This window comes from Phaethon lepturus, unplaced genomic scaffold, assembly GCF_000687285.1.
Source record: "Phaethon lepturus isolate BGI_N335 unplaced genomic scaffold, ASM68728v1 scaffold2109, whole genome shotgun sequence".
In the NCBI taxonomy this organism is placed as follows: domain Eukaryota; kingdom Metazoa; phylum Chordata; class Aves; order Phaethontiformes; family Phaethontidae; genus Phaethon; species Phaethon lepturus.
The window spans coordinates 562-10,414 of record NW_010561033.1 but is presented as its reverse complement, the minus strand read 5'-3'; the positions used below and the strand labels follow the sequence as shown (position 1 = coordinate 10,414).

General features: G+C 36.4%; 1 protein-coding gene across 1 annotated transcript in view; it reads right to left on the bottom strand.

Annotated features, from left to right (window-relative positions):
- Positions 1 to 3,031, bottom strand: part of LOC104626027 (splicing regulatory glutamine/lysine-rich protein 1-like) — a 25,184-nt gene extending 22,153 nt beyond the window's left edge. The window contains 1 exon segment of the mRNA XM_010293839.1: positions 2,904 to 3,031. The gene's annotated coding sequence lies outside the window, so the exon portion shown is untranslated.
- Between the last annotated feature and the right edge of the window lie 6,822 nt (positions 3,032 to 9,853).

The following is a 9,853-nucleotide window of genomic DNA, read 5'->3' as shown; positions in this document are numbered from 1 at the left end:
TAACAGAACAAAACAAAAAAAGGGACAAAATAAAATAAAAATAAAAATAAAAGAAACAAAGGAAAGAAAGCAAAATAAAATAAAAACAGAGACAGGGCGTCCATCTTCAGCAGGCCAGACTTCGATCTCATTTCCCCCATGAAGGTTTCACTTGGCGGCAGGTTTAGTGGCATGGCAAACAATGCCTAACTCAGGCAAGTGTAACAGGTCTGCCTTGGCCAGTCTAGTCATCTAATAATGCACAAATATCACACAGAGAAAACATACAAAACCAAATTAATAGTCAAAATCCATCTACCAGATAATGTGGACATAAAATTTAGAATGATTAGGGTGGCATCTTTGTTTATCTTTCAACCTTTGTGTTCTCTAAGTATAATGTTTAAAGAAAAACCTACCAATAGACACACAAAAAAATGATATTTTCACAGTTCAATAATGTTACTTCACTTACAATTACCTTTTTGTTAAATTGTTTATTAAATGTCAAAAAATTAACATTGTTTTCATTGTGTAGTCATTCCCTCATACTCCCTTGAATTACCACTGTTTAAATACGCTCCAATTTTCAGATTTTGTTCCGGTTTTTAAAACCAAGTTTTCAGAATTCCATTTTATCTCTCCTCTATGTTTAAATCGGCGCATGAAATGTTTTATTACTGGCATCGTTGGCCAAGGATGTAATTTTACCTCCCAGCAGAATATAGCCATCACTACTTCTAAAGCCTGTGATACACTCCACTGACTCCATCATACGATACAATCAAAAATCTTGCGCTGTGGTCTCCAAAGCCATACTTGTTCCACACAATACATTCCTCAGAAAAGTTAAACCTGTATAAATTCACATCTTTTTATCTGTTAGGAAGTTACATGGAAACAGCATTCCGGCATTAAAAAAAAATTTTACCTCACAACCCAATCACTTGTTCACCTAATTACGCATAAATCTCTGGGGTCCAGAATGATTTTGAACAATGACAATTTTTCTATTATACATTCTCTCAGAAATGCCTAATAAGTCTGCTACAAATTGGGTTGGAACAAGATTTGTCAGAACTTTGATTTTTTTCTCCTTCCATTCGCTGCCTATCATCAAGAGACACGGGAAAATATATCTTTACCTGCCTGTTGCCATATCACGTCAGGCAGTGATCTCATCACAAGAAAAACACCAGGAAGTGTTGTTCATTCATTAGGTGGCAATCTTCCCTCTCTGGCAGTACTGAACCAGTGTTAAGGTCTTTTCGATGAAAGGTAAAACTAAGATCCTGAATAATATGTAGTGAATTATTTAGGGGCAATTTTTCAATAATAAGGAATCTGGTCCCATTAGCCTCTACACAGCTTCAAGTAGATACAGCAATATCCTCTTTGTGGTTTAAGAACAAGTTAAAAAATAAAACCAAAAAGCCCCCAAAACAAGGCATAAAAGCAACTAAAAATGTAGGCTTCACGAAGACAAATATATGTGCCATATGCCCCTATTAAAAAGGCTACAAGCATAGGCCATATTCTGTAGGTCAATATAGCCTTTAGTGAAAGTACTTATAGAGTCTACGAAATTTTGGAGACTTGTCAGAACATCCCAGGCCATTACTTCAGCAGCACTAATGTCATACTATCCAGATCACAATGTGACAAACATGCCAAAAATGGTACTCTGGGACCACTGTTAACAAACTCCATGAAGTCAAGAGTATTTTTTGAACCAAAACCTGACTCTTGCAGTTAGAAAAGTTATGTTAAAAGGAGGTATTTCTGGACTTGCTGCAGGTTGTAGTTCAATGGTTCTAAATATTGCTGTTCATGGCAAAACAGCTACCATGTTCAAAGTGAAGTTAAGTTCCCTCCACCAGCTGGAATGTTTCAGTCCAAGAGGCAAAAAGTCCAAAACCAGATGGGCAGATGCTCAGTTCCACAATGATCACAATGAAGTCAATGGGGCTTTGCCTAACTCAAGTGATACACCTACTGTAGGGCCATGTTTTATACAATTGTACTCAGATGTGGGATATCATACTAACAGTAAGAAATAGCTTGTATTGAAAGCATCTATAAAAGTATGGCCTCAAAGCTAGCTAAAGGAACACTTGTAAATTTAGTATTCACCAAGAATTTTATTTTATCAAGAGATTTAAAAATATTTATGCTGGAAGTATTCTGTACAGATCACTGCATGTTTAAAGAGATATCTAAACAAAAAAGGAGTACCAGTACACATAAGAAAGCCTTTTTATGGCACACAAAGTAGTATTCTCCACAGTTAACAAGAAAGGAAAATTGAATTTTTTTAAGTAAACTAGCAGGTAAACAGTTATATTCAAACAGTAATTATCATCATGAATGCTAAATATTTTAGATCAGATGAATCTAAAATGACCAAATGCATATATCATGTCTACAAGACAAAATTGGGATGCAATCTAAAAGAAAAATAATCAGTATCTTAAAAAAACAAAAGGAAAAAAAAAACCACCCACCACACCAAAGGTGATACATTTAAGATCCAAACTGCAACATTATTGGTACCAGAAAATTGCCTAATCTTTTTAGCACTCCATTGACTTCAGTGAGAACTCTGTGTGAGAACAAGCTTGCCAACGCAAACCATATTGAAGGGAATTATTTTATTTCACTTTCCCTCAAAATATGTAGTAACTATGGAAAACTGAATTACCCTAACTTAAATCAACTATCTTTTTTCTAATGCTGAATTTCAATTAAAAATATATATTTGGGTTTCCCCGTTCAATTTTCAATTTTGTTTCAAGACTTTTTTTCAAAAAGCAATAAAATAAAATAAAACAACAACAGAGCACCACCTCCTTACATGAAAAGCTTAAAACAATTAGCAGACACAACAAAGACCAACATTACAGAAGAATGCCTAAAATACCAACCTTCTGCGCAGGGCACAACTATCAAAGCTCTGTCAATAAAAACCGTGTTAGTGAGATGCTGGGCCACACCAACACTCGATGCTTCACGAAACTTAATATAACATACTTTGGAGGAAAAAGCAAGAGGTGCGTTGCTGCAAGATAAAAGGAAAAACACAATTAGTCACATGAAATAATTGCATGCGTGTACTTTTAACTATTACTCCTTAATAAAACAGTAAGTTTAGGAATTCCTGGAAAAGCTAACCAAAAAGCAAGAGTACAGAAATTTACTAATTTTGATACTTACTATGTCACTGAAAAAAGCATAGCATAGCACCTCCTCCTTTTTAAAGGAAACTTAAGAAAGCCAAAATCCCAAATTAACAAGGCTAATTGCCTTTTATAATCCTGCTAAACAACATTGTCCAGTATATTCCAAATTACTATTGTAAGCAGCATATTTACTTGACACATTTGTCAAGGAAATGATTTATAGCTTATCTTTTTTCCTCCAAATAATCCTTGTTTAGGAAAGCCAAACAACAAGCCCAGTCATTTTTCAGTGGGTCCTTCAGATATTAGCCCATAATAACGGATATTCTTTCTTAGGTCTTCATGAAAGCATGTTCATTAATTCTTATTAAGATAAAAGCAGTTCTTGAGAGTTCTTTCAAATGTTACATCTTAGTTCACTATATGTAATAACAATCCTTTTATCATCTGCCTTAGTTTGGCATAGTGTAGTATGAGATAACACTGGAGGAGGTAGAAGGAATTCACTATTCGGCTAGAAGAATAAAGACAATTTGTAATTTGCTTTTCCATTAAAAAGTATACCAACAGAGATGGCAGAAAGCACAACATGTAAACACTGTAATCTTGATCAAAATCAAAGAAGTCTGCTTTAAAAAAAATGTACTCCCTAGTGAAGGTTTGTAATTTTTATATAAGGAGTTTATTTCTTTGTATGAAGGAAGTACAGGTGAAATCTTCAAAGAGAGAATGCAACAGGATATTCGTGGAACATCAGCAATTTCCATTTGAAAAGACCATCTCTCTTCTAGCAAAGCAGTAACTCTTAGAAACTACACTGCCTAAGCTGTCTCATCCTGACCATCCCTCAACTGAAACACTTGTCAACTTTCTGGAAGTACCAGAAGCAGTTCAAGTTTAGCCCAACCAACCCTGTAGTCCCTCAAATTCCAAGCAGGTACTCCCAAAGTTGTTGTATGGCATTGATTATACTTTAGATTTTAAATACAAGACCAGAAGTTTTTGACACATTATTTCATCATATTACTTGCATAAAGGAACCAAGAACTTGGTATGAGGCAGACAGACTGGTATGTTTCTGGTTACCAGAAAGGTAAGACCTTGGTAAAATATCTAGAGAGCCAGCCAACAACCCCATGCAACACTACAGGCTTGGAGAAGAGTGGCTGGAGAGCTGCCTGGCAGAAAAGGACCTGGAGGTGCTGGTTGACAGCCGGCTGAACATGAGCCAGCAGTGTGCCCAGGTGGCCAAGAAGGCCAACAGCGTCCTGGCCTGTATCAGAAATAGTGTGGCCAGCAGGAGTAGGGAAGTGATCGTGCCCCTGTACTCGGCACTGGTGAGGCCGCACCTTGAATCCTCTGTTCAGTTTTGGGTCCCTCACTATAAGAGGGATATTGAGTTGCTGGAGCGTGACCAGAGAAGGGCAACAAAGCTGGTGAGGGGTCTGGAGCACAAGTCTTATGAGGAACAGCTGAGGGAACTGGGGTTGTTCAGTCCGGAGAAGAGAAGGCTGAGGGGAGACCTTGCCGCTCTCTACAACTACCTGAAAGCGGGTTGTGGTAAGGTGGGTGTTGGTCTCTTCTCCCACGTAATCAGCAATAGAACGAGAGGAAATGGCCTCGAGTTGCACCAGGAGAGGTTTAAATTGGATATTAGGAAAAATTTCTTTACAGAGAGAGTGGTCAAGCATTGGAACAGGCTGCCCATGGAAGTGGTGGAGTCACCATCACTGGAAGTATTCAAAAGACATGTGGATGTGGCACTTAGGACATGGTTTAGTGGGCATGGTGTTGGGCTGACAGTGGGACTTGATGACCTTAAAAGGTCTTTTCCAACCTTAATGATTCTATGAAAATTCCGTGAAAACAGATACACCGAGAAGGCAAAAATAAACAGGGACTAGAACAGACATAAATATGAAAATCAACCCCCCGCAATTTAGAAAAACATTGCAAAATGGCTACATTTCTTCTACCCATTTATTTTCTTTGTAGTGGCCAATGTTTCCACTGTTTCAAGTTTTCACATTCAGGAAGGAAATAATTGTATAGAATGGCTTCTAACCCACCTACACAGTCTTCGTTCAGAACAGTTTCCAACATCAGAGGTGACAGCAAGCTATGACTCAGCAAAAATGTTTGCATTCAACTTTTAATTTTACATATTCAGACTTCACTGACTGCACACATTTTTTTTAATGGCCACAGTTTTTTTTTTTTCTTTGTTTTGGTTTGTTGGGAGTAAAGTGGAAAAGGATCTCTGTGTGTGAGTTGGGAGGAGAGGGTACTTTGGGTTTTGTTGTTATTTTGGGAGCGTTGTTTGTTTGTTTTTAAATACACATTCCAATGTTACAACTGAAATGGCTGAAGCCTCCACCGAAGATTCTGTGGTCCAGACTATTGAAGATTTCTAACATCTTCTGTTTTTTTCCTTTTTTTGTTGCTAACTCAAGACCATAATTCTGTTCCAGGCCCGATAAATAATCCTCTATAGAGCCAGGTCTGACGAGTGTATTTTTTACAATATTCTCTCCCCCTGCATTTCCTGGATTTCAATCATAAAACCTATGCAGAAATTATGTTAAAAAATATTAACATCAGAACACTGCCACAAACAAGGCTGTAAAATAAAGTCTTGGTACAAAGTGTTTTCTGAAGGTTACAGAGGAGAAATTCTCTCTAAGATGACCACCACTGCAGAAAACACATCAATGCTGCATCTACATCAAGGGAGATTACTAAGATCCAAAAGACCTAAAATTCTAAAAGGTTTCACAGTGGTTAAGCCCTCTCCTTTTACTAAGTGGGCCTCCTAAACCTCCCAGCAGGCTTCTTGAGAGTTCTTCTTAAAACATAAGAGATTCTAATTCCTTTTGTTTCATTTTCTTCTGCTAACCTGTTCTGAGGCTGAATTGAGATGAGTCATAGTCTTCTTCCCAAGGCTACAAAGCACCAATCCAAAAAAGCAAGTCCTACATCTCTGATTCAAAGTTACTATAATCCAGTTTCTTCAGGAAAGCAAGCAAACTTAAAAAGGAAATAGATATCTAAGTAGTATTCAGACAGTTCTGCCATTTTTGTTTTCCTTTGCAGGGAGACAGTAACATCCACCTCCCAACAGAATAACAACCAACTAAAAACATTTCATAAGAATGACCTCTTGAGAAAGCTACAGTGAAAAATCAAATAAAAGGCTACAAAAGATTCCTCTAAGGATCTGAATTTTGTCAGGGTGGTGGTGCTGGTGAAGACAACAGAAATTTATAATTTATAAAAATGTTATGGAGTAATTGTGCAGATCACATTTAAATAAGGCTTAGTGTGTTTTATCTCAAAGGCCTCATCTATACTGGAGTCACTGCAGGATATGACAATGTCTAAGAAACACTTGTGTATTCTAGCCTCCCAAGGCCACTACAGACCATCCAGAAGCAAACAGTATTACACAGCAGGGCTTTCAACACCTAAAGCAGACAGTTTGTGCCTCCCTGCTTTCAAACAACTCATTCTGCAAAAATCCAACTGTTGCTCAACAAAGCTTTTCAACATTTAACTATTCAAAAATCCTCTTACAGCCACATTTGAAGGCTTATTGCTACAAACATAATTTTGAAGGCTTCTCTAAAACAGAGACTTCAACTGGGTGACAAGTGTAACACAAAAGCATAACTGGGACTAACAATCTTATTACAGACATCACTGGTCTCCTAGTAAGCCAAAAAACAACTCTAAGCCGTATGAGTGGTGGGCGTACTGGAGTACATACCAAAGGCAAAAGATCTGTCAACCCTACAAACCAGCTTCAGATTTCAACTGTATTGTAAACTGAAAGTGATCTATAAAAACTGGTCTCAAGTCTTGTTCAGAACCATGAGAAAAAGAAGCTATGCTTCATTTTCTCACAAAAGTCTATTTCAACAGCCAACAAAAAGGTAGCAAATTAATACTTTCTTGAACACATTTTGTAAATTTAAAGAATTTTAGGCTGTTAAAAGCAACACATAACAAAGAGACAAACGTTTCAGGGAATATTCTACAGAGCAGGGCACACAGTATACCCTCTCATGCTCTTGCATATTCAAATATCAGCATCATCACGTGTATGGTTTCTTGGAGACCTTTTGCACATGCGGGCTTGCAGGAGTCTCCTTCCTACCTCCTTAATGTCCTCTGTGTATTCCCACTTGAGAAAGCTCAGTAAGCACTGAAGATTTTGCAAATGGTGAACTAAGAAGTTCTTGTTTAACAGTGACAGCAATTCTCCTTTCCCAACATGGGAATTCAGATCTCTAACCAATCAGGACCATACAGGGATATTCAAAACTTCAGGATTTTCCCTCAGACTTTGTGACAAAGTATGACTGTAGCTGACAGCAAAGGCCCACTAAAGGCATTCTCCTCTACACAGAAGTAGCAAATCCACATGAAGGCCTGCCCTGGTGTAGTAACAACTCTTAGTACATAAACCAATTCTCTTACACAGGCTGTGGTTGTAGTAGTATTTTCTGTTCTTCTTGACTTTTTCATCCTATATAACCATAATTTGCCAAGTTATTTTCATGTAAACGTATAAACTTTCTTTACAATATTTAAGTCTTTAGCTTCAGGAAGAAAGCATAAGTCATGTGGTAAAATTAGAAAAAATTAGAAACCTGCAATTCGGTCATCCTGCTTTCCTCAAGACATAAGCGAAAGGGGAAGTACTACACATACAAGGAAATTAAGAAACCAAACAACATAGAAATCATTTATTCTGAAAGGATTTTACAATCACCTCTTACTTCATATAAAGCTGGTTGGGATGAAAAAAAAAGGCAAATTGTCAAAGAGTCTCTGACTATCCTTCTTTTCAAGGTTAGAACTCTGTTTATGTTTTATAATCAAACACAAATTAAGAGTGAAATGAGTGGATTAAAAAAAACCCCAACAAACCCTTTTCCCACCTCAACATAACTTACACTTGCTTACTGATGTTATTCAAGGCCCACAAATACGTGCTTTCAATTTTTAGATTAAAGTTTCAATGGAAAGCCGTCCAGAGAGCAGAACAGTATATAGTTGTACAATCAAGGAAAAGCTGACATTTTCTTGTAAGAAAAGAAATAAATTTTATTTTTATTTAAAACCAAAAGTTTTAAAATGAAAAAACCAGGCACCACTACCAAGCAGCTCTAACCCACTGAAAGATGGTTCATGTTAACGGTTTTTCAATTAAAAGAACTACTGCTTGCAGTGCAAATGAAGCCTCACTGACAAGTAGCTAAAATTGGGATGATGACCATATGGAAACAACTTCTTCACTGCCAAGAGTTTCCAATGCCCTCAACACTAAGTCTGAAGGTGGACTACTGGCAGTTCACATAAGCTTCTATGGAATGTAAAAGTAGTAACAAAGTAACATTTACTGTCATCTGCATAAAGTGTGACAGCCTCTAATATACATGACACAAACCTCCCCACAGAGAACTAGCCTTTCAGGAACACTGCAGGTATGAACTCCATTCTTCTTAACAGGGTGTCTGATTAGCAATGACTGAAGAAACTGAAGGACTTTGATCAATGAAGATAAAAAAAATGAAGTGACAAACTACCAAGAAGCATAGTACAACTTAACTCAACATTCATTAAAAAAGTCTTCCCAATCAATTTAAGATACAAAATAAAGGACCCTAACAGAAACTGCTACTTTAAAAACACAGCCTTAAGATATTACTGGGAAAAGTCACTGGGTTCAGGAAGGTTACTGGGAATACTGAAGAGTCATCTTAAAGAGCCTGTATTTTATTTGACGTGTTAAAAAACTGAGATGGTTTCTCTCTTCCTCTCCACATTTCGGAAGTAAATTTCCCTTTTAATTTAAGTAATAGAAATAATTGATTTTATAAAAACCTAGGCCTTAAATCATTAAATATTTAAGGAAAAAGCAGTAGCAGAAAATAATTTTCACAAATTGCAGACATCTATTGTAGCATCTTTTTGCTTGGGATGCCTTTGCTTCCCATGCACTCATCAATGAAACTCCATTTTCTGAATTTTTCATAATATTATTCAAATGCATTTTCAGTCAATAGAAAGCATGTCTTTTTCTGTTTCATAAGGAGGGCATTACAGTACATAGTTAATTGTTTTTCCAAGGTACTAATTTGAAAGTCTTATCTATTAGGCAACTATTAGGCAAGAAAACCCATATTTCTTAAAGTTATGCATAAAAACTGTAAATAAAACCAAGAGCAAAATAAGTAATCACAATTCCTTATCCCATCTCTGAAAACTAAATTGATCATTTAGAAGTGATGTTTACAGCATTATAACCTTGAAACTCCCAAATTAAACCCTACTATGGTTTTATGGGATTTTACTATTTTACGTGTATAGATGCACCAGCAAAATTTTATATATAGGCACAAACATGATTTGCATATGAATGTCGAGAAAGTATCTATTTGCCTTAAAATCTGTTATATAACTTAGTGAAAAATAGGAGCAACAGCTATAACAAATAATATATTTGGTCAGGAGAAAACTGAAGTGTATTAAGAAACATGTGGAATACATCCAAAAGTAAAACTCCAGAAAACCATGTAAAAACCACCATAAATTTATTAAAGAGTGTTTAAAACTCAGTAAGGCTGTTTTAAGCATATCTCTACATGAATGAATGCCTATTACATATGCTTTATATACATACATAAATC